The sequence below is a fragment of the Rousettus aegyptiacus genome, unplaced genomic scaffold (assembly GCF_014176215.1).
Source record: "Rousettus aegyptiacus isolate mRouAeg1 unplaced genomic scaffold, mRouAeg1.p scaffold_m13_p_5, whole genome shotgun sequence".
Lineage (NCBI taxonomy): Eukaryota > Metazoa > Chordata > Mammalia > Chiroptera > Pteropodidae > Rousettus > Rousettus aegyptiacus.
In genome coordinates, this window is record NW_023416308.1 from 92,607,185 (window position 1) to 92,632,138 (window position 24,954).

At 33.5% G+C, this 24,954-nt stretch overlaps 1 long non-coding RNA gene across 3 annotated transcripts in view; it reads left to right on the top strand.

Moving 5' to 3' along the window:
• The window catches only part of LOC107507401, a 108,522-nt gene that overhangs the window by 57,241 nt on the left and 26,327 nt on the right, over window positions 1-24,954 (top strand). For all 3 annotated transcript variants that reach the window (XR_001596155.2, XR_001596156.2, XR_004951062.1), the window contains exon 2: window positions 12,791-12,879. This is a non-coding gene — a long non-coding RNA (uncharacterized LOC107507401). The remainder of the gene's footprint in view (window positions 1-12,790; window positions 12,880-24,954) is intronic.

The following is a 24,954-nucleotide window of genomic DNA, read 5'->3' on the forward strand; positions in this document are numbered from 1 at the left end:
TAGGTTCACAGTAAAATTAAGCAAAAGGTACAAAGATTTCTTATGTGCTCTCTCCCTCACATATAATCTCCCCCACTATCAAAATTTCACACGGAAGTGCTACATCCTTTACAATCGATGAACCTACATTGACACACCATTATTACCAAAATTCCATAGTTTACATTAGGATTTACTCTTGGTGTTATACATTATGAATCTGGACAAATGTATAATGATAGATATCCAACATTAAGATATTGTACAGAGTAGTTTCACTACACTGAAACTCCTCTATTCTGCATACTACTTTTCTACAACATAAATTCCTCTTTTATTTTTATTTCTGTTGTATCATACATATCATACTTAAGGACATGTTTAAATGAGAAAACATATAAGGAAAAATCATTTTATTTTACTCCAAATATTCATAACTGTCATCTATCTAACCTTTGTAATAATATCCTAATTCCCTTTCCATATTGTAAACTCCTTGATACCAGCATCCACGTTATTTTCACTTTGAAATCCGGCCTCTGCCTTTCATTATGCCTTGGCACATAGATGGTGCTCAATAAATATTTTCAAAATCGGCGTTATTTGCCCTTAACCAACAATCCAGGAACTGCGATTGATTTTTTGCTTTATGGCTTGATAGTGCTGCAGACACATAGTAAACACTCCACAAAGAGTCATTAAATTAAATCTGGAAACTTATGTTGGTAGTATATTTATTAGTTTCATTGTATGCTTTTACTTCTTTGACTAGGAAGTTAAGTATATTAATATTTAAAGCATCTTGTGTTATGTACTGCAATCACATTTGCTACTTCGTGGCTAAATGGCATGATAGCTCCTGTAACTCCTAAACTATACAGAAAAAAACTACAAATGTATTCTGTACTAACTTTACAGGAAGGGGATTTAAAGATTTTATTAAAAGTTTAAAAACTAAGGTTAGGCTGTCAAAAACATGCCTGTCTAAAAATTTTAATACCTCACACACTCACTGCTTATCTGGAGATTGGCAAGGATTCATTTCATATTTTCAAAAGGTTTTTAAGAAGTGGAGATGATTATGATGCTCTTTGTGACTCCAAAAAAAAAAGTCTTTGAACCTTCAAAACATATTCTTTCTCCTTCCTAGAAGCCAAGGATTATTAATTTCCTTTCTAAATTTTACTTCCTCTTTTTAATAGATAAAGGCAAAGCATGTTAACTATAAATTATCAGCCTCCTGACATGCTCTTATCCTGTTTACAGAGTTCAGAATCTCATTAATTTAAGATCTGATAGCAAAAACTCAAGCAAACCTACATGGTAAATGCCAAAATCAATATTAAATTTATGTTCTTTGAAAAATTCTCTGCTACATTTACATTTTAGAAAAGATTAATAAATAAGCTAGTTAATACAAAATTGTTTTTGTGGAATACAGTAAGAATATCATTGAGTAGAGCTAATTCTCGTTCTTTTTTAAATTGTCATTTTTTTGAATAACAATATTAAGGAGAAATTCAGGAGCAAATGCATTTATATATCTATATGTACATGCCACTGGTAAGTGAATTATAAATAATAATAGCCAGTAGTTTACAAAAAATGAAATTACTTAATATGGTGCTGTACGATAGTTATATTCATAGAACCTTTTAAATATCCCTTCCTAAAGTGTGCCTACACCGTACAGGTAACTGAGTCTAAATTTGATGCTCGTACTTCGTGTTTTCAGTTACCTGTACTGTTCTTTTTCATAGCAATTATCATATCTCTGATTATGGGCTTATTTGCCTAATTACTATTTATTAATAGCTGTCTTCCTCACTAGAGTATAAATTCCAAGAGAGGTAAAGCCTTGATTTTGTTTGTTTGTTTGTTTGTTTGTTTTCTCTCTGCTGAATCCCATTGTCTGGAAGGAGGTGTCCAGTAAATGTTTGTAAAATTAATCAATTAATAAATAACTCTTATCCAAATGGTACATCTACAAATGGCAGGACAATCAGGCATAGGCACTCAGACATTTCTTTCTCTTAACTTTTTCAGTAAAGACCTAGTCAAATATATGTTTGTACGGTGTTTGAAATGTAATGAATTAGGGCAGATTAATGTTGCAGCTTTGAAAAAGTCTTCCTCTTTCCTCCCTCTCATTGGCAATCAACCCATTATAGATGTGCAAATTGGGAGGCAAAGGATTTATCAGTTCTTTCCTTCCTTACTCTCAAGTTCAAAGACCCATCAACAACTCAAAGATGATAGGTTACTTTGTACCAATTATAAAAAATTTCATATTCTTCATGTAATATTTTTTTAAAGGTATTACAATCAAATAATACAGTTCACCCTGAACAGTGTGGGAGTGCATTGAAAAATCCACATATAACTTTTAACTAATCCCAAAACATTAGTCATCCCTTGGTATCTAGGGTGTAAGGAGTGATTCCAGGACCCCCCACCCTCCACAGATACAAAATCCACGGATGTTCAAGTCCCGTATATGAAATTTAACAGGGTGATATAATAAAAAACAATGGGAAGGTATGGCCTGTTTCTGATAGGGAAGTCGGAGAAGACTTCTTCAAGGAGAGGATAATAAAGCTGGAATCCGAAGTTAGTGAGGGATCGAGTCTGGGAAGAGCCAGGGAAGACCAAGACAGAGATTCAAAAGTGCAGAGTTCTTGAGATAGAACAGTGTGATATTTGAGGAACTGGAAATTTAATGCCTGTAGTATATGTATTAAGTGCCATCAGAGTACCAGATATCATTGGAGAGTTAGACGATTCATGCAGAGCCTTACAGACCCATCGTGCTTTATTCTGTGGAAATGCACCAAAGGGTTTTAAGTCTCATAACATGATCTGGTTTACATTTATGAAGAGTGTCCTGGCTCCTTGCTGTCAAAAGAATGGAAAAAAGAGGGACAAGAACAGGAAAAGGGAGACGACTTTCAGCAGTATTGAAATCAATTGCGAGAAAAAAGTGGTTTGAACAAGGATGGTGACCATGGAGTGAAAAAAGAATGAACAAATTACAATGCGGCTTGGATGATAGGATTTGCTGATGGACTTCATGCAGAGACTGATGAAATGATATGATTGTCATTGACTGTCATTTACCATGTGAGCGGAAAACAGAAGGGAAGCAGGTTCAATGGAAAAAAATCAATTTATTTTTACATGTTAAGTTTGAAATGCCTTTCAGACATCCAAGTGTAGAAGCCAAGTTCATGGTAGATGAGTCAAAATACAGAGAAAATGTTGACTTGAAGTACACATTTCTAAGTCATTAGAGTATATAACTTATATGGTGCCAATAATCTATGACACATAGTGTCAGGAAAAAAATATGAAAGATTTTGAAAATGAGTACATCAAGATTATTGAGTGTAATCAATGGAAAATTATGTCTTGTCTACAACACATTCTTCTGGGTTATTTGATTTTATAAGAATTTTGCTTTTTATTTTCTTTGAGCTGCTTTGGAATTGTGTAAATTATAGATAATTGATGGTAATGAAAATGATTCTTATTTAAAGATATGCAAATGAATTTTATCTGGTGGAGGGACAATTGAAATTGAGTCTCCCATTCCCAAAGCCAGTTTTGCACAGTCTATAAATTTTGGTCTACTCTTTATCTTCTTCATGGTTCATATTCCTCTTTGATATAGTCTTACTTATTTAATGGTTTAATTATGTATTCCCTTCCTTGTCTGAAAAGAAACTGAGATCCAGAACAGCAGCATTATTATCTATCTTTAGTTCACCACTGAATCACAGGGTATTTAGCAAATGCCTGCTACTAAAATAGAGGCTAATAAATCTTCTTTAATGCCTGTTAATAATGACATTTTTGCTACCACTTGGAAAATCTGCTGATAAACAGAAGAGGACATAGTCTAGTTATGGACATGGACCCATATGACCATGGACCTTTGTTTTCTCATTTGTTAAGTGGTGATAGTAACCATACCCACCTCTTAAGATTATTATAAGAATTAAATGAGTTGCAACTTGTTAAATGCTTAGAAAAATACCTTGTATCTAGTAAGCACTATATGTGTTTGTTGGACAAGTAATGACAGAGTAGATGACTCAAATTTTATTTCAAAGCTTTAAGTTTTCTTTCCAGTTTCAGCTCTTTCCTTCTCACTGACAAGTTCTTCCAATCAAGGAGTATACAAATGGGCCAAAAAATTTCATCAGTTCTTTTCTTTTTTAATTTTCTCTTTGTTTATCATATGCTCACAGCTGCCATTGTTTGGTGACAGGGGGAGGGGAGTGCATTCCTCACTTTGCAAGTTATTTTGGCCCTAAATTATTCATAATGTTTATTACACAGCTAACATCTATTAGGTAGCTGGCACCTGCATTTTATTTTTTTATAGATGGAGAGTTTTATTTATTTATAACTAGGATAAGGATTCTTTTCAGGATTTCCTTGTGCCTTGTCATTTTGTGATGTGAATTTTAAATCTTTTTTTCTGCACATGGCATTTTTCCTAAAGAATTTTGTAATAATTTAGATTTTGAAGTATCGTGAACATGCCTGTCCAAATCCTTTGTTATGACATTTCAAATCTTGGAACACTGTGTTCAAAAAATATATCCAACATATGAGAAGATGTGGACATTTTTTTCCACACTTCTGTTGGCTTTTCTGGGTTAAAAACAACAACAAAAAAAGCCTAAGGAAGGCTCTGAGAAAAAAAAATGTTAAGTTAAAAACTTCATAATTTGTCCTTTCTCTACCTTTCTAATGTCATCTCTGATTACAATCCCCATGTACCTAGCTTCTTAGTCTTACGGACTTAGAAGCTAACTTGCACTACCTTAATTCTTTCTTGCGTCTAACTCTTTACTCAAGATGTTCCCTCTGCCTAGAATATTCTTTTCCACCTTGTAAACCTAATAAAGATATTTTTAAAACCCACTCAAATTTTACACTCTCAAAGATGCCTCCCTAGAAACAGCCAGGATTTTTATATGCCTTTGTTTCTTTTCTAGGATGTTTGCAACTCCATCAGAGCACTTGCAATGATCTGCCTTGAACCAAAATTTCTCCATTTCTCTGTAACTATTAATTTAATTGTAAGCTCCTGAAGTTCAATTTAACTTTTAGTCATTATGGACTACAGGCAGGGCCCTGTAGAATGTGTCGCCAGGGTGAATATCAAATGTACACGTACTGAAAGGAATAATTCTCACTGGCCATGGAATACAAAGTTGAAGCTTTGTATTGTTTGAGTTCAGAGCTCGTGCATATTCCTGCCATGGGCATACAAACCACTAGTGTTCATTGCCTTCATCTGGAAAATGAGAATAAAACCCATCGTGAAAATTAAATAAGATAATGTTTTGAAAGTGGCATATGAAACATAAACAGCAATATAAGCACAGATTTCTGTGATCTAGTTTCTTCTGTCTTTTCAGGCATTTTCTCTCGATTTCCTGTGCCTTCTGAGCAGCATTCCTCATGCCAGACTTTTTCTTCCTTTCATATACCCCACTGAGCAACTTTGCCTCGTGTATTTCTTAATTTAGTAATGCCTGTCTTCATTTCTAGCTTATACATCTAATTTAACATTAAGAAATCCAACCATATCACTGCTCATACTTGCTTCTTTTAATCAATATGTAGCACCAAGGTAATGATCAGGAGAGTTGTGTGATCGATAACACATGATAGTGATCAGAACAGTGGAAGGGAACATGAAGAGCAGCAGGTATATGCTTGGCGATAGCTATAGAAAGTTAGAGGTTTTCTAGTCTGGGTCATGAAGACATAGGCTATGAATTTAGGAATCAAAGAATATTAAGAATATGTAAATATTGATGCAATTAGAATGCATAAAGATAAATGCATTTTTTATTTTATTATTTTTAGCACTGCTCCAAAAAGAAATAGGAAAATGAAGTAAAATAAGAGAAAAAATGATAAAATATAGACTAGTCTCTTTAGTTGTTTATTATATAATTTAGTAAAAAAAACCAATAATCTTTGGGCAATGAGGAGCTTGGAGATAGATCATTAAAGGAGATAATAATTAAGAGTAGACTGTAGTTTTCCAGGTTAGGCCTCTTTCCTTCCAAGTCCTCTTCATTCCCATTGAGAGCAAATGCATCTTGCTCTGCTGAATACCACTGAGTTCTTGTGGCGCCTCACAGATCATAGCTCTGTGTGGTTTCCAGTACCCCATTTTTCGTGGAAACCTGAAATCTCATATTGTCATCATCTGAACTCTTCTCCAGGGAAGCTTGTTATGATCCTCAGTTGTTGGAAATAAAGTGCCAGGCTTTTTTTGTTCAATACTGCCTCCACGCCCCTCTTCCTCCTCAGTATCCTAAGTGCTACTAGCTCTTTCACTCTGTCTCAGGTTTCTCAAAAAATTTTTCTGCTAGACATCTAAATGTTACAGTTTTTTTTTTCATGTACAATGTCATATTATTCAAACACCTTTCTGTAATCATTGTCTAAATCTCATTTGTACATGTGCAAATATCCAGAAGGAATATGTGTGTTCATAATACAACAGAATCTCTGATTCAGTTGGTTTCACCTGCTGTGGAAGAAATGCATTGGGATTTAGGATCTGCATTTTTGAAAAATAAATAAATTCTCCTTTTTAAATTTTCCCAATCATACTTTCATTGTCATAACCTGGTCCTTGGGTGGGTTATAAATATTCAAAGTATTATCACAATACACAGGCTATTAGCAAAGTGAAATTAAAATTACTTTGCTGAGGCAATAAGACATAGCAATAAAGGAGCCCCAGGAGTTTACTTTAGTAACAAAGTGCTCTTAAAGCAGTGGCCTCTAGCAGCATTGATATATTTTTGTACAGTAACACTCACTGAACTATCTAAGAACTTGCTAAGTTGAAGATCTGCAGCAACTTTTGGTACCAAACCTTTCATTACTGCATGTAAATTCTTCTCACTGACCCCAATATATCACTGAGAGGAAAGGGGATAGAAGCTTTTCATTTTTTCCTTTTAGAATTGTTAATAAGTGGATCAAAAGTCAGATATTGAGGCAATTACCAAGTATTTGGTGCTCTCGGCATATGTTCTTAGAAAACTGTTTAAATCCAAGAGGTAAATTGTTAAAAGCAAAATCTAACTGTTTATGAAATCTATACTAACAAGCAAAGCAGGAAAACCTGAAACTATCACTTAGCATCAAGCGATAAGGCTGCTTCGGAGATGCTGTAGAGAGTAAAGAGAATGCATTAAGACATAAAATACTTCTGGGGAAGAAATAAGTTCTACCGAATGAGGGGAAAAAAAGATATGTATTGACAGGCTATATTAAACTATTCTGGTCTGTGTTGTCCAAAAGCATATTATCGTGAATCTCTGCCTGTTAAATTATTCAGGATATTGCTTCTACAATAAACAAGGTGTCAGCCATAATTATGAGAAATTCCCAATGGGATGGATTCTTTCGCAAAACTCTTGAATCCTCTTTGATATTTCGGGGTTAAAAAAAAGACTTTTCTCTTGAACAAGAGATGATGGGATATCTGCGAGACACTACAGAATTAATCCAGAGAAAAAAATTATTGGGAAAGGCAGTCTTGTACATGAAGTCTTTCCATCCCACTTGGCCACCTAAGAATGGTTCTTAGACTGGGGCACTTCCTTACCTAGAGATAAAGAACTCACACAGTCTGTGCCAAGCTTAGCCATTAATATTTGCTTGAAGCCTGTGGGTCATATGGTACCTAACTAACCTCACTGCAGAGAGTAGATAAGGTACTTCACTGTGGCATAAGGTGGGTGCACACAGGCCTTGGGGAGAGAACCATTGGCCATCAGAGAACAACCCCATCTATTAAAGCTGATCTTGCTCTGTCTCTTCTCTCTGTGAATAAAGCACTACTGTGTTGCATCCAGTGATTTACTGCATTTTTTCTTTTTGGTGACTCTGATACCAAGATGCAATGGGTAGATGTGTTTGGACTTCTATGCCGGGCATTGTGATGATCTTTCCTATTGTCCATACAGTAGGAGTGGTAACTGTTGGTAATCTGCTCTGACAAAAATCACCATGATTTTTCAAGTACATATGTTTTATGAAGGAGAAAAAAGAACTGGACTCTGTTTACTTATTTTTTTAAGTGATAACATGCTATTGAGACAAAACCGACATGTCCCCTGAAAATGAAAGATTTAAAAAAAGAGAAAATTTTTCTTTTAATAAAATCTCATACTGATTTTGTTTATCACCACAAATATTGCTCTTATCCTTATGTCTAAGGATGGACATAAAAAAATGAAACATGAAAATGTTTTCTTATTCTATAGTCATGAGTAACTAATAAAATATCTTTTCCATGACAGAGGCATTTACTCAAAGTTTTATTACTTTTTTTTTTTTACCAGGAAATTGTCTATGTTGCATCTTATTTTGGCCTAAATGTTTCTTTATGCAAGTAAATCATTACATAACTGCATATCTTTTTTTAACACTGTGTTTTATATGGCTAAGTTTGCCACCTACTAGAATATTCAATGACAAATAGTGGGTTTTTTAAAAAACTTTTTATGGTGTTTGGAAAGTAAATTGTTTCTCTCTATCCTAACTTCATTAATTCAAGCCTAATCATCTTGTCAAAAATATTTTCAATAAATTTTGAAAACATTATAACATAATTATCAAGAGTTTAGTCTCTGAAATTAGGTTTTACTTTTAATTCTGTCACTTGCTAAAGAGGTTACTAACCTTTATAAGAACCACTTTTACTCATATATAAAATCAGAGATTTTTGCTTCTCCCTTCCATTGGGTCTGGTAATTAGATTACACGTTCCATATTCCATGTTAGATTATTCTTTATTTCATTAAGTGTAACAAACATATTTTTCATCTGTAATTTCATTTCCGTGATGTCCTATAAAATATTATAGAAATCACTAGGTAATTTGAAATACTGTAATAATAGAAAATACAAGTACTTTGTGCTTATGATCCCATTTATGCTGAAATATAACAAAATTAATAATGACTTTATGACAGTCAGAATGGATAGCACAATAATATGTTTAAAAATGTAAATAAATAATTTAAAATTCAAAATACAGTGAAGCTTTGAGATATTTTACTAGTTATTTAAATTCTCTGTGCCTCAACTTTGCTATTTATAAAATGTGTTATTAATAGAACCTATCACATACCTCTCTGTGAGTTAAATAAACAAATGTAAATAAAATACTTAAAAGAGTAAATTAAATATAGTGAGTAAACATCATTTATTATTATGTGAGTTTTTCTGTTCCTGATTTTCAATGAGGAGTTCAATAGACCTCAATGCTAATCTTACCTATAATAGAGTTTTAAAGTGTTGCTGAATTTCGCCTTATTAAAATAAGCATTCAAGGAATGCTCTGCAGAGGAATTTTAAAAATCAGTTTCTTCAAACTTACTTATTACAACTAGCTTTCTCATTATTGCATTATTTGTTATTATTTTTAGTATTGTCAAACTAGAAAAATATATCTGTTTTGACATTTGCTCTTCCAACTATTAAACCAAGAGATTGTTTAACATATTAATGTGAAGTTGGAAGTTCTCGACATGTTATTTGCTTACATTCACGTTTTAAACTTAATTTAGTTATATAATTTTTAAGAAATATATGTTTAAAGAATTTAAATTTACAAACATTTAAAAGGCATCATGATTAGAGTACATTAAACCAAAACTGAATATCTCTGATATACTTTTTTATTGTTATTAAATGAGATCTATAATTGAGTTTGAGAAACACTGGCATTGACTGCAAATATAAGGAAAGGGAAATGAGATGTGATTTAGAAGTGGAGGAATGAAAGATGGCTGCAAAGTACCTTGGGGGAGCATCAGTTGTGGGCATGGAGATTTACCACCCTGGTCCCCCTTCAAGAAATACTTATTGACTCCATTTCTGTGAGTGCTGTCAGTGAACAGCAGTTACCTCTCAGCCTCCCCAGGGATTGCAGCCTTGCCCAAACTTATGCCCTTTTATGTGTGACCAACATCCGATGACTGATCAAAATGAAACTGTAATAACCTGGCTATTCTTACAACCCATGGGCCATTGCAGCTCTAGATTCCCTGTGGAGCCCACTGAAACTGTCATGCCTGCATTCAACTGTACCTTCTGCCTAATGCTGCTGCCTGCCTTTTCCTTTCATTCGTATTGATGCCAAAGATACCCTCTCATTAATATGCCAAAACCTAAACTGCACTTAAGATCTGTTTCCTAGAGTACCCATACTGCAATAGCATCTATTCCAAATTTTTTATTTTATAAATGAAGTTTGTCTCTATCATATAATGGGAATCAGGATGTGGTTGATACTCATTTCACTTTCTTCCATTCGACCTGTTCATATCTTTGGAAGTGGTGCCCATGAGAAGCTAAAAAGTCTGTGGAACAAAGGAATCAAGTGACTGATTAATTCTTAAACTGAATACATTCTCTATGGTGATTATAGGAATTGTTTAAAACCATTTCTGAATGAGTAGAGAGCCTGAGCATGATGTTCAAAAGCTCAAGATTTCCGAAATGAAGAAAAACTGTAATAAAAAGAACCTAACTTTTTAGCAACTCCTAAAGTTGCTAAGATGGAATATAAAGTATAAACAAACCACAGAGTATTGCTTTAGTCCAAGAAACTCTTATGAAGTAGATCAATAAGAAGCTCTCTTTCTTAAGACCTCTTTGCACATGTGTTTATACAACAAAAAAGAGGGGGGAGGGGAGAGAGAGATCTTGCAGAAATTTTGCTTTTTAAAACTCTCATACTATTTTCCCATAAGATACTCTACTAACATCTTATTTTTTACTTTGTCTTAATAATTGATCTGTGCTTAGTTGCTTTTGGAACTGGAGTAGGACTGATCCTTGGGCAGTCTTACCTGTCATGGCAGTTGGTTGCAGGCCCTTTTACCTGTTTGGGGGATGATCTGAGGCAAAGCTACTTCTAACTTTTGTGTCTTTAACCCAAAGAAAACATAAACCATGGGAACCAATTTTTAAGGCAACTTAAAGTGCACTATCAAGAAATAAGAAAACTGTAGAGAATATTTGTATGTTATTCATAGACTTTAGGAAACTTCATTAAAAAAAGAATTGATTGAAAAATTTCAAGCATTGGGTCAGTGTTATTAAGATTTTAAATATGAGCTGAGAGAATAACAAAGCCGCTTCCTCCATCTACATTTTCTAATTTTGAAACACAATACAGTGATTAATTATCTCACATAAATATCATTGTATTTACTCTTGTTTTATTTGTAGCAAGCTATTTTTATAAGATCATAATTTCTGAAGAACAAATGGCTGCAAAATATTTTTGGAGAAATATTACTTGTTTTAGAATTAAATAATCATTTTTATGGCTATGATCATTAGATAAGTATTGATCTTTTTCCAGCCATAGGGAGAGGTTGAAAACTTGCCATTAAGTTTTAGAGTCGTGAAGGTAGTAGCTTTCTTATACTCTTGATTAACAGTTGAATCTCTTCCTTGTGTTCTTTTAATCAAAGATATTTTCTCTGAGGAATATGAGAACATTTTGAACTACTGTTTTGTCATCTCACTATACATGGAGGAAGAAAGAGATCAGAAACATGAAGCATTTTGTTATATGTGGTCTGTACTCAAGGGCAATCAGAATGCCGTTGTAGTAATTCTGTTCATTAGCTGTGTCTTGCTGGAACTTGAAGAGATAATGAAAAGCAGACATGTCCAATATAGAAAAATAACCATAAACTGTTAATTACAATGCTTTGAAGGTTTTTTGCAGAGCCTTTTGTAATAGATAATTTTAGAAATCTTAGGGTACATGTTTTATTGGATGGTCATATAATTTCAAACTCAATTAATCAGTTTTGTTCTTAGGTATTTATGATTGCCGGAGCCTTTGCCCATTGTAGGATCATTATGTGATGACTTTGGAAGGAATAATTGCCATGGAGACATGACAAACCAGTTGGAAAAATAACCTAAAAATATGTCCGAATTAGAGTTTTCAGCTTGACAAAAGAGATCTAATTAGTGAATGTGTGTATGTAACCAAGGCACATGGGAAGGATATGATATTCCTTAAGTATTTGAGATTAACCTTTCTTTCCAATCTCATGTTGCTAAGAGACCCTCTGAAGAAAATCAGTGATAAATATGGGAAACAAAAGTGCTAGTTTGGCAGGCCAAAGTTCTTTGGGTAAATAAGAATTGCAAATATTGCAGATAACGTTTGAATGTTATAAGTTAGATTGTATCTGAGACATAGTACTGACGTTGAATGGGTTGCTAAAAGACAATTCTCTACAGAACAATTTACTTAGCTAGTTAAGTGCATTAAAAATTAATGCCTTGGTGAGAAGACCTGCCCTTTATGTTGTTTACTTATTGTAGCCTTGACTTTTGTATCAGGAGTGGTCAGGCGTTTATAGGGTTGGCTTTGCATGCACAAGTGAAGCCTTGTTTCTTTAAATTATATCATGAAAGCCTATTACATTTTTACAGTTAAGCACACATTTATAACTAAATAAGAACTACTGTATTATAAAAATTACATCATTGTGGTTATAGTTTAAGGCCTGTTGATGAAAAAAGGAAAGTCCTGTCAAAGGCTGGCATTGGTTTGAGGGTTCCATTCTTACACAATGAGGATTTTACTGGGGATCTCTACCAATGCACATGGTAACAGAACGGTAAAAGCAAAGATTGCAGAGCCACAGAGTTCTCTATTCTCTATTCTCTTGTGTATTACTTTACTTCCCTCGTTGAGTCTAATCATTTGCTCTTCAATTCATAGGAGAAAGGAAAACCCACTGCCCGCAAGATAATTACTACCCTGGAAACAGCTATTATCAACAGCAGCAGTTTCAAGCCTCAGGGAGTGTGGTAAGACTTCGGTTAAAACACTTCTATATTTTTATAATAGAAAATCCAAAACATGTATTCACATTTAGATAGTTGTTAATCACTCTTATTAATTAATGCTTGTTTATGTGACTACTTATGATGTGTTTTCACATAGTTCGTGTAGAAGGATAACTCTCATAAATCTCTTAATTAACTTGAATCAATAGCATTTTTACATTCATATTGGTTTTCTCATTGTCTCTCATGGCTCTTTATTAAACAGCAGATGAGGCCAGGGAAGCTAGTTGCTTACAATGATTTTTTCTTAAGTAACTTCCTAGTAGGTTGAACTATATCCATAGTAGTCTTTCTTTTTTCTTTTCTTTTTTTTTTTTTAAGACTCTAGTAGTCTTGGGCCCTGATGTGCTGCAGTCACTGGAGCGACAGACATGGGCTAAAGGTGTGCCGACATAGTGAACTCTTCAGCCTTTGGAACAGGCAAGCAGGGCCTGAGGCAGCCCTTATCACTTTTTGCAGGTTGGGTTCCTGTGGAAACAGATACTGAAATTGAAATTGGACAGCACGTCTTTATTGGAGAGTGCTCTGGGTGTCAATATCTATGGATGGGATGGAAAAGGAGTCAGGTTGAGAAGACAGGGAATTCTAGTAAAGTCCTCAGCTGACCCTAATGAGAATTTTAGAGTTAAAAGGCCTTTTAGATTTGTTCAAAATTGGATGGAGGGGACTAGGCCTTTGTATACCTAAGACACTAACTATGCAAATAGATAATGGCTAGACTACACATAAAAACAGAACAGTGACCAACAAGATGTAGCAATCAGACCAAGGAGCCAACCCACTATCTGTACCAACCAGTCCAGGAAGCCAAATAACAAACAACTTCTGTCAACCTTTGTAGCAACTGACAAGAAGTTGATTCTTAATAATAATAATAATAATAATAATGGAACACATTAACATTCATTGTTCAATTTATGACATAAATTTTGCATTACAGTGAATGTAGAAAAACTAGAAGCTAAATAAAAATGAAAAGAGCCATCCCAGGGATAAATATTTTATCTTCGATTAGCTTTCTTTTTGTTCTTGCCATGTTCTGAACAATTTCCAACACGCATTCTAATTTACTTCTCTTCCTGTTATGCACTCACCTTTCTCTTGGGTGACTTGCATAGGTAGGTTTGGGTTTGAGAACAAACATGGTACACAAACATTGTGGGCCCAGGATCACTATATATGTATTTTACTTCACATTTGATCTGATACTTAAAACCGAGGCTATTTAGAATTCTTTCTTTAGGGGAAATAATTCATTAGGAGAAAATTTATATTCTGTGGAGCGTGATACTAGTTCACAAAATTGTCAGCTGAGCGACTGTCAGGAGGAGAGAAGGTGTGAAGTTTTCCACATGTACCCCCTTTTCATTTCCATTGAGCCTGGAAGTATTGAATACTTGAGTACAATTCTAAAAACTATGTAGTTTCTTCATTTTATTTTGGATTGCAGAGGTAAAGCTCTTACTTACAAAGCCTGTCACTTTTAACCTATTCTTTGTAGAGTATTCCCAACTCACAAGTTATCATTTTGCCTGCATACGCCCTATCAATGCAGTGGAAATGATTTGAGTACAATACATTCTGAGAGCATTATGCATCCTAAAAGTTTTATACTCTCAGAGTATTGTCATGATGATTAAAGAAAATTTATCCTAGAGAAAAAGAAATTAAGAAGATGGAGTGTAGTACAGTGATTAAAATAAAAATTGGAATGCCAGAATGTTTGGGTTCAACTTCTTGTACCAGCAGTTTTAGCTGTGTGACTTTGGGCAGGTTATTCAATAAGTCCCTCTCTGTTTCTTCATCCGTGAGATGGAGACAACAAGCATTGTAGATTTTCGAAAATAAATAATTTAATATGGATTAAGCGCTTCTCAAATGCCTGGGTTAGAGTAAGGACTGGAACCGCCAATTTTCACAGCTCCAGAGACACGATTCGCAATGACTATATGTAATTGGTTCCCACTGGAGCACAACATAATGGGGATGTGGTGCCTCTTGCAGTTGTGTTTCACAGTAGTGTTGGTAAGCACCAGGAAAGTATAGCTTTTATGTTATAGTGGTTTGTGTTGGGATGGCTGTACCGCAGTTTCCTCAGGATAGTACTGGTTTCTGCCTGTCATCTTTGTGTTATTGGTGCCACTCTTCTCTCAGAAGTGTTTCTATTGAATCATGAATTATATGATCACTGTATGCATGGCTGTTGAGGTGAAGCTTACCAGTATATATCTCTCAAGCTGTGATGAAGGACATTTTTCATCTGTTCAAAGTCTACCACATCAGGTCTGTATTAGATGATTTTTATAGCCGATTCATCAATACGGTTTTCCAAAAGAAGGTTACTGATTTTTATTTCAGAAGAAATGACCTAAATCAGTAATGACTTGGGTCTTATGTCTTTGACTTCCTTTCATTATTGTTGTTTAGTTTTAGTTTTTCCAGTGATTTATGTTCTTATTTTATTCAACGCTCCAGAAAATAGTATTTTTGCACAATTTCTTAATGTTGTTATTGCCTTCAGTTTATTTATTTAACTGAAATTTTAGCTTTTCGCTGTTACCCAGTCAACTGTGGAATTAGACTTGCTTCTTTTCAAGACCATCCAAGAATGATCTATAATACTTCAGCATTGATTTTCATGTCATAATCTGTATAGAAAATTATATTTACATTTAAACTTGGGCCAAATGAGAGCAGGTTTAGGTCTGTGTACATTCTAGTCTATTGAAATAAGCTATCACATTTTCTTTAGATTTTAAAATTGTAAGGAAAATAACATTTTCCAGTTTTGAAAATGACCTTACTTCTGTAGCTTTATTTATTAAATCAGATTTCATGCTCAAAATAGTTGTACATATACAATTCTTAATTTTTTACAGTTACCACCTGTGATAAAGGTGTGGTACAAGTAGGTGGTAACAAATGACAGAAGAATATTTATCATTTTGAGTTTTTTGGGGGAGGATGAACATCTTATATTAACGGATATTCAGGTAATATAATTTCTTTAAATTGTGTTTTAAGAGCACAATTAATTTTTCAGTCTGAGAGCCTTCTTTAAATGAAAGGTGTTATGTTGAAATTTGTTTTGATAAGCAAATGGATTTTGATTCAAATTGGACTTTTTGATATAAAAATTATTTAATAGTGTTGATAAAAATTTCCCTCAAATATGTTTATTGTTATCGCATAACTAGTCTACAATTTTGTTTGTTGTATTTTATTTTTTTTAATTTATTTTATTTTTTAAATTTTCTTAGCTCATTCTTCCTCCCAATATTTACCAGTAGGCCCTTCATAGCCCTCAATATATTTTTACCATTTCTAAATAAAACTTCCTACATTTTTTCGCTCAGAACTGTTATCTCACAGTATTGTCATAAATAACTTGTCTTAACCAAAACCTAGGCCATCTTGGGAAATGGTCACTTCCCGTATATCTCTTTTGCATAGAAGTTCTTTTGTGGTTTCTCTGGCTTTATTAAAAATTTTATGATTTATTTTATCCTTTCTTTTAACATATCCATTTTTTTGGTGACTATCATTGCCCTAGAGTTTACCATATACATTTTTAACTAATCTAAGTCCATTTTCAAATAACATTATGCCACTTCATTTGCAGTGCAGGTACCTTATAAACAGCATTCCCAATCCCTTTCTCTGGTCCCTTTGCCATTGCTGTTATTCATTTCTCCTAACCATATAGTATAACATCCTAATATTACTTATTGCTTTTTTCAAAAGTTGCATTTTTTTTTTTTGAGCTTCCCATGGCTGTGGGTTGATTTCTGTGGTTATTTTGGGAAATTCTCAGTTGTTATCACTTTGTGTGTGTGTGTGTGTGTGTGTGTGTGTGTGTGTGTGTATTCCCCCCCTGCCACAACCACACCCTCTTTCTCCCCTTCAAGATGTTCTAATTGTCTGTATGTTATACCATTCGGAATTATCCCAAAGTTCTTGGATAGTCTGCTTTAGTTTTATGTTTATTCTTCTTCACTTTGCTTTTCCATTTGGGAAGTTTGGATTGAATTATTTTCAAGCTGAGTAATTCTTTCCTCAATTATATCCAGTCCACTAATGAGCTCATCAAAGGCATTCTAATTTTCTCTTGCAGTATGTTTGATTGCTAATCTTGTCTTTTGTTTCTTCTTTAGGGTTTCCGTATCTCTGCTTACATAACTCATCTATTCTTTTATATTGTCTACTTTTCCATTAGAGCCTTAACTTATAAATCACCATTATCTTAAATTCACTATCTGATAATTTCAACATCTGTGTCATATCTGATACTGGTTCTAATGCTTTCTTTGTCTCTTCAGTGTTACTCCTTGCATTTTCACATGCCTTGTAATTTTTTGTTGAAAGCCAGACAGATTGCATTGTACTGTATCAGTAATTGAGGTATACAGGCTTTTAGTGTGAGGATTTATGTTAATTAGGCTAGGAATTGAGCTATGCTTAGTAATTGTCATAGCCGTAGGTGCCTTAAGCTTCAGATTCCACTAGTATCCTTGTTTTTGTCTCTTGAATTGACTTTGGGCTTCCCTAAGTACTCCTCCTCAGAGTATGTGTCTTATAGCTCTTCCAGCTGTAATACCCTGGTATGTAGAGCCTTGTTGCTATGGTGCGGAGTAGGCCTTTGTCATGGAGAAGATTCTAAGTGTACAGCATAATGATTGTTCTTTACTTTTCCCAGTGAGAATACATAAGGTTCTTTCTTGGATCTTTACTTTGAGAATCTTGTGGACTTTCTCAGGGTAAAACTCACTAAGTGTGGAATTCTCCCTAAAATCATGGCCCCTTGGAGTTTCTCACTTTCTTGCTAATCCGAACTCAGCCTCTGTCAATTAGTCAAATTGGCATTTAAGTATACATACCAATCTCTTGTTCCAGTGACAATAATCAGAACTTGTTCTTGTTACAATAATCAGAACTTGACTGTGATTCTCTGCATATGCTTGTTACTCAAGAGACCAGGGTCAGAGGTTGTCCTGCAACCTCAGTTACCTGACAGATCCAAGAAAAGTCATTTTTTAAAAAAAATTTATACAATTTCTTCTTGTAAGCATGCGAGTGACAACTTACAGATGTTTTTACACCTAGGAACTGAAACCAGAAATCGAAGCTATTACTTGTTCACTTTCTTTGAAAAAAAAATTTTAAAAAATCTCTTTATTAACATTCCTGTTATTATCACACAAAGACCTCCCATTCACCTATGATCATTGAAGATCTTTGCAATTGAATGATAAACTATTTCAAATTCTGCCAGTCAAGGGGATTTTATTGTCTGTTGTTGGATGTTAACTATAAAATAAATAACCTGGTGATCAATGTCATTACTCAAGCCAATAATCTTTGACCTGGTTTTTTTTTCTCTTATGTCTCCAGCTCTCTTTGTCACAAACCGTCTCTCTCCAGTTATTTGTTGTGGCAAATGTTAATACTTAAAAAGAAGCCAATTAATAAAAATTGTAATCGGAGAATAAGAAAAACACTAAATTCGCCATCATTCCCTGATACCTATAAGAGCCTTTTGAGAGATGTAAATAAATATTCTTAGATTCTAAGAATTGATAATAGGAATTCTAAGTATTGATAATAGTATTTATCAATCAGTTTTTCTTCAAAAATTTAAATTTATATATAAGATCATAATCTAGTGATTAAGAAAGATCTGTAAATTTTGGCAAACAAGGAAATAAATATTTAAAGACAGAAAACATTATCAAGCACTTAAATAATTCGTTTGCATCCATTAATGAACAAGGATGAAAGAAACTTGTTGTCCCAAAATATGGGATAACAAGCTTAATGTAGCCATCATACTAAGTTCCCAATGATTTTATTAGTTTTGTCAACTCCCTTATATAGAAAATGTTTATTTCTGAGATAGATTGCTATTTATGAGTAATAGCATGACAATGTAATTGATACGAGATCTCAACCATGAAAACTAAAGATTTTAATTAAAAGTGAGCTTGTGAAAATAAGGTTCATGATCAGTAGGCAAGATATTAGACATAACATTAAAGAGATTAGGGACAAACAATTGCATTCAATGCAAAATAAAAGCTTTTATTTTAGGTGATACAATAGTATACAAAGTCCGCACTTCTGATTCCTGGATAAGTTCTGGAAAAATCACTTGTAAGTAGGGGACAGAGGTTGTTTAAATTGGTCTTTTATTAAGCGGAAGAAACTCAAAGACTTGAATTACCCTCATGATAAAAGCAAATGGCATGAATTTTTCTTTCTATGCTACTTCTTTAGGCCTGTCAGTGAGGCCAGCAAGAAGAATAGAGTCCTTACTCTATTTCTGTCCTGAGAGGGGACAGATAACCTCACACATAGAAATTAAAGGACAAGCAATGCAGCATATAAAATGTGCTCAACTTTGCTGATATCCAGAAGATATCAGAAATTTTATATTAAAACTGTATCTTAACATCACGATAACATTCCATTATACATTTAGTATATTGGAAAGAGTTCTCCTTATAGTAGACTGCCAATTCAAAACATGAAGAAATGTTGAAGTTAAAAAATCACCATTTGCAACCTTCAGAGTAGTAATTGAGTTAGGTAAGAATCTTCACTGTTTCCTAAAACAAATTTGCAAAAGTTTAATGCAAAATAGAAGATTTTAATATTCTCAGTCTTTTTTCACATATAATTGGTTAATTATAGTGGGAAAATTATAGTGAATAAACCTGTGGAACCTCAACTTATCCATGTGATTAAGCCTTGGATTCTTATTGCCTAATTATATAACATGACCAAAAGTGGCACAAATTTACCTTAATTTCCTATAATCCATAATCATAATCTATCATGGCAAACATCAGCAAGCCGAAACTGAGAAGCATTATACAAAATCCAGCTTACTTGATATGATCCTATTAATCATTTTGAAATGAAGTTTGACTCTCCAACTGTATTGTTTTGGGGGAACATCTTTCTCGTTTAGAGTATTTATAGCTTATATTGTTAACTAATATGCAAAAGGATCTTATTCTTACTATGTATATGTGTTGTTTTGCCTTCCACTGCTGACCCAATAGATACACTGTCCACAGTACATTTCCAGAGACTGGAGTAGTTCTTTCCCTTTCATGTTGTTGTGCTTTATTTTACTTACACTTAAATATTGATTTTTTTTTTTGTTGACAAAATTTCTACTAGTCTCCTTCACATCCTTTGTTTGATTATGTCATTTATGTATTCATTCTTCATATTTTAGAAGACTCAAAGATCTATAAATTATTTTTCTTTAATTTTACATTCTTACAGCTTTACCTGGGAGCAATAAGAGGAATAAATTAAGTTTTAGTGGGTTTTCATGACTGAAAAAATAAAAAATATCCTTATTTTGCATAAAAACAAAGTATTTTAAAAAGATAAACTGAACATAAAATTTAATTCATATTTACATGGTCACATTATTTCCTTGACAATGATTAGATATTAAATTGAAAGGTTATATGATGTGCACATTGGAGACAATTTGGGTTTCTGTTTCCAGTGTTAAATCTTTCTTAAAGTCAGTGTCTTTCATTACATGAGAATCCATCTAATGTGTATTTTGGTTTAACATAAAAAAGACTTGGTGTTCTGGACATACTGTGTTTACATTAAGATAGGACAAGTTGGATTTTTAATAATAACTACATATTCTCTAATATCCATGAACACAGAATGTATTCATGCTTTTTTACAATTTCATGAGAATATTTAATATTGTATAACCTTTAAGCTAATGTTTTAAATGTAAGAGGAAAAGCAACAGAATACCTACATCTCTTTTGGGAATGTTGCCTTTCTTCAACAGACTAGAACAATGAAAATAAAGTCTTTCAAAGTTATTGGGTCCAAATAATATAGATACATCAAGGTTCAACTTAGTCTTTCCTTGCCCTCTTTTTTATAGACTAGACTTAGTGATTCACTTCCAAATAACAGAGTATGACAAAGAAAAATATTAACATTGTAGTGGACAAACCTGGTAAACATACTTTAATCAAAGGCTCATGGTAAACATCATCAGTAATATCATGGTATGGTGTTATAAGAAGGGTACTTAAGGTATGGTGTTCTTTCCAAAAAACACACAACCCTATTGTAATCATGAGAAAAACATCAGATGATTCTAATTTGAAGGACATTCTACAGAATTCTTGACCAGTCTTCCTCAAAACAGTCAAGGTCATGAAACATAAAAATAAAAAAAAAAAAAAAAAAAAAAGGAAAGAAAGAAAGAAAGAAAGAAAGAAAATGTCAAATACTAGGGGAAATAAAGAAACATGATGGCTAAATGTGCTGTGTTATCCTAGAGTGGTTCTAGTACAGAAAAAGGGCATCAACAGAAAAACTGGGCAAATTCAAATAAAGTTTGGAGTTTAGTTTATAATAGTGTACTGATGTTGGTTTCTTAGTTGCAGCACATCTAATGTATATAATTTAAGGTGTTACTAACAGGAAGAACTGAAACAGGTGAGGGGGTATATGTAGACTAACTGTACTATCTTTGTAATGTTTCTGAAAATCTAAAAATATTCCAAATTAAAAAAATATTTTTAAAAAAATGAAAGAAAAATTAATGGAGTAGGGTTATTAATAGCTACCATAAACTCCTTAGACATAAAATATTTAATTAATTTCAGGAAAAGTTTGGAATATAAGTTAATAGTATCTTTTATTGCAAGTCAAGAAGCACTGACGTCAATAAATCTAAGTTTCAACCCCAAGCTTGGTTGTCAACTTAAAGTAAGTCCTTATTTATTTAGCTTATACAATGATTATTCTCATGAAATGTTACTAAGGTCACCTAGTCCAAATATCTATTCAATGTTTGATTTCTCTTGTGTCTATTTCTCCAAAGTAGGTCTCCAACTTGCTTAATCCTCTGTAGAGATGAAGTTCCCATTTATAAAATGTAGCATATTAACTGACTATATGATTGTAATTATTGGACCACTTTTTATATTCAACACAAAGTCAATTTTCCTCTAGCTCCCCCCAGTTGGTCTTAGTTCTGCCTTCTACATCCACACCAAACAATTCTCATTTCTTTTTTTCTGCTGAGCATACTTTCTAGTTTTTTAAGACAGCATTTATTTCCTCTCAAAAGTCTTTTCTGCGGGCAGAACATATAGAATGATCATTAAGGATATTTCTGAATTCAAAAATCTATGAGGGTCATTGACTACTCTCCCTCCACCCCACCGCCTGGCTCTTTTTCATAAAGGAACGTATACATTTTAAAAAGGATGCACTTTTAATTCTTCAACCAAATGTTAAAATCATTAACAGCTTAAAGAGGATAATGAAATTCTAAGCAGAATAATTACATTTGCTTATTTTCTTTTCAAAAAAATTTTAAATTAAATTTATTGGGGTGACATTGGTTAATAAAATTATATAGATTTCAAATGTAATCATAAGTATATTGAATTGTGTGTGCACTTCCCAAAGTTAAATTTCCTTCCGTAATCATATATTTGACCCTCCTTACCCTTATCTACATCCCCTTTTCCCCCCATCCCTCTGATACCCACTAAACTGTTGTCTATGTCCGTGAATTTGTTTGTTTGTCTTGTTCCTTTGTTGCTTTCAGTTTTATATCTCACATATAAGAGAAATCATATGGTTCTCAACTTTTTCTGTCTGATTTATTTCACTTAGCATGACAATCTCAAGGTCCATCCATGTTATCCCTCAGTATTGTTTTACTGCAGTTCCATATATTGTCCTACTTTTATTCTGCACTAGTGAAATCTGTATTTTCCTAAAGTACAACATCATTTCTCTTTTTAGTTCCTCATTTTTAAGTGTTTCTCTTTCCAGCCCTGAAAACTGCACCCTACCACTAGCACTCTGGGACTCTCTCTGGTTCACAGCCACATGCCATCCTCCTGGGCATGGCATCTCTCTCTACTTCTCTACCAACATATCCCCCTACTAAAGCCTGAAATTTATCTGAATAAACTGTATGAGAAAAGATAAAATTATATACAGTAGTATCTACTGAGGTGTAATCTGAGCAGTGCCAATAGTATTTCTTTAGAATAGACCCCAATTTACTCCAGTTGTGTCCAATTATGTTAACTTTCCAGGACCACTTTTTTGATCATTATAATCAAGTTCAACAATTTCAGAGGACAGCAAATGGAATTGTGATGGAAACATGTCTTATGAAGAGCACTAGAAGAGAATTATTACATTTTTTGAAAAACCTGCTGTGTGGAGGAGATAATTTTTTTGACTATGACAGTAAAGGGGAGAACTAAACCAACTGGGTAAAAATGACAAAGCTATGTGTTTGACCTGCTAAATCTAATAGGCATCTCTACTTGATTCTACCAAAGTATAACCCTTGATTCTTTCCCCCTTTCTCCCATGCCATCAAGACTCAGTAAAGGGTTTTGCTTTCTGATTAAGCTAAATTCTAAGATTACCTCTTAATTGCCTTTCCCCTTCTTCTATCTCTATACCTAATTCATAGCCACATCCTTCAGAGTTAACCCACAAATATATCCTGACACTATCTACTTTTTTTTTTTTTAAATCTCCACTGGTACAAAGATAGTCCAAGTCACCACCATCTCTCACTAGGTCTAACTGGTCTCCGTACTCCCATTCTGGCCTTCTTCCAACATACTTTTTTAAAACATAAAACAGATATTGTATTTTTTTTCTGTTTAAAAATATTACTTCTTAGAGTAAAAATATAAATTTTCAGTTGAATCCATAAGACCATGTTTACCTCTCCAAAGTTTATGTGTATATGTGTGTATATATATGAATATGTATGTGATTTTCCTTTTTATCATCAATGGCAATTTAATTACCTGACTTAGGAAATTTGGGGGGAGTTATTGAGTGTTGTTTTTCATCATCTTCTTGTGCTTAGCTGCTTCTTGTCATGACAGTTCCCATATGTATGTCTTTAAGGAGGTCTCTGGCCTCTCAATATAGAATAGCTCCCAGTCACTGTCACGGCACCTTGATTGACTCGCCTCCTTTGTTAGAAAGTTAAGTTCCGTGGGAATGGGTCCATGTCCACCAGGGTGCTATTCAATCGCTAGGACATGGAAGACTATCTGGCACCTAGTAATACTCAGAATGACTGAATTTAGAGAAAAATTACGTAAAAGTAAAAGGACATATAAGCCAACTAGTACTGGAAATGATGGATATGTTGTGAATGGAAAGTTGAATTACATAGCCATTAAAACTATTAACCTTGAGATTCTATGGGTTTTGAAAATTTTATCTTAGAAGAGATTTTGAAATTTTATCTTAGAAAAGGTTTTAGAAGTGGTACATTCTGATGGTGCTTATGGGCTTAGAAGCAGACTGATCACGGTTCTCACAATGACTAATTATGTGATTTGAGACTATTCACTTAACTTTTCTTTTCTCAGGAGTCTGCAGCACGGAACAATGATAATAGTGAATATCTCATGGCTGTCGAATTGATTAAAAAAGAAGCTAAAAATAATACATATGTAATGCCTAACATAGTGATTCTCAGATAGTGTGTGATGATTAGATGTTACTTGTAAAAATTCTCAGATCTATTTCTTCATATAGAACTGTGTAAAAGTTTTAAGTTTTCATGTTCAAATCATTCTCAATAATGGCTTTATGCTAATGATGGTATGTGGCCCACATGGATTTCCCCAAATAAACCATGTAACATTGTTCTGGAACTATATTGTCATAGTTAGTCTTCCTCTTTGTTTTTTCCCCATTCTCATTTAGTCAGTGTAGTGTATGATATACATCCACCATGCGGAATGTATCATGTAGTATATCTTGGATCCCTTTCACTTTTATAGCATCCTCTGAAGACTCATATTTTCTGTATAATTATGAAGCTATGCAGCCTTATCGAGATTATATTTATTTGGTTTAAATATAGATGAGCAACATCCCTGAGGCAGCAGATGAGTAATGTTTTTTCCAATATTTTTCTAAATTGCAAAGACTGGCCCAAATTCTTGAAGCCAAGAATTTAAGGTAAAGAAATAT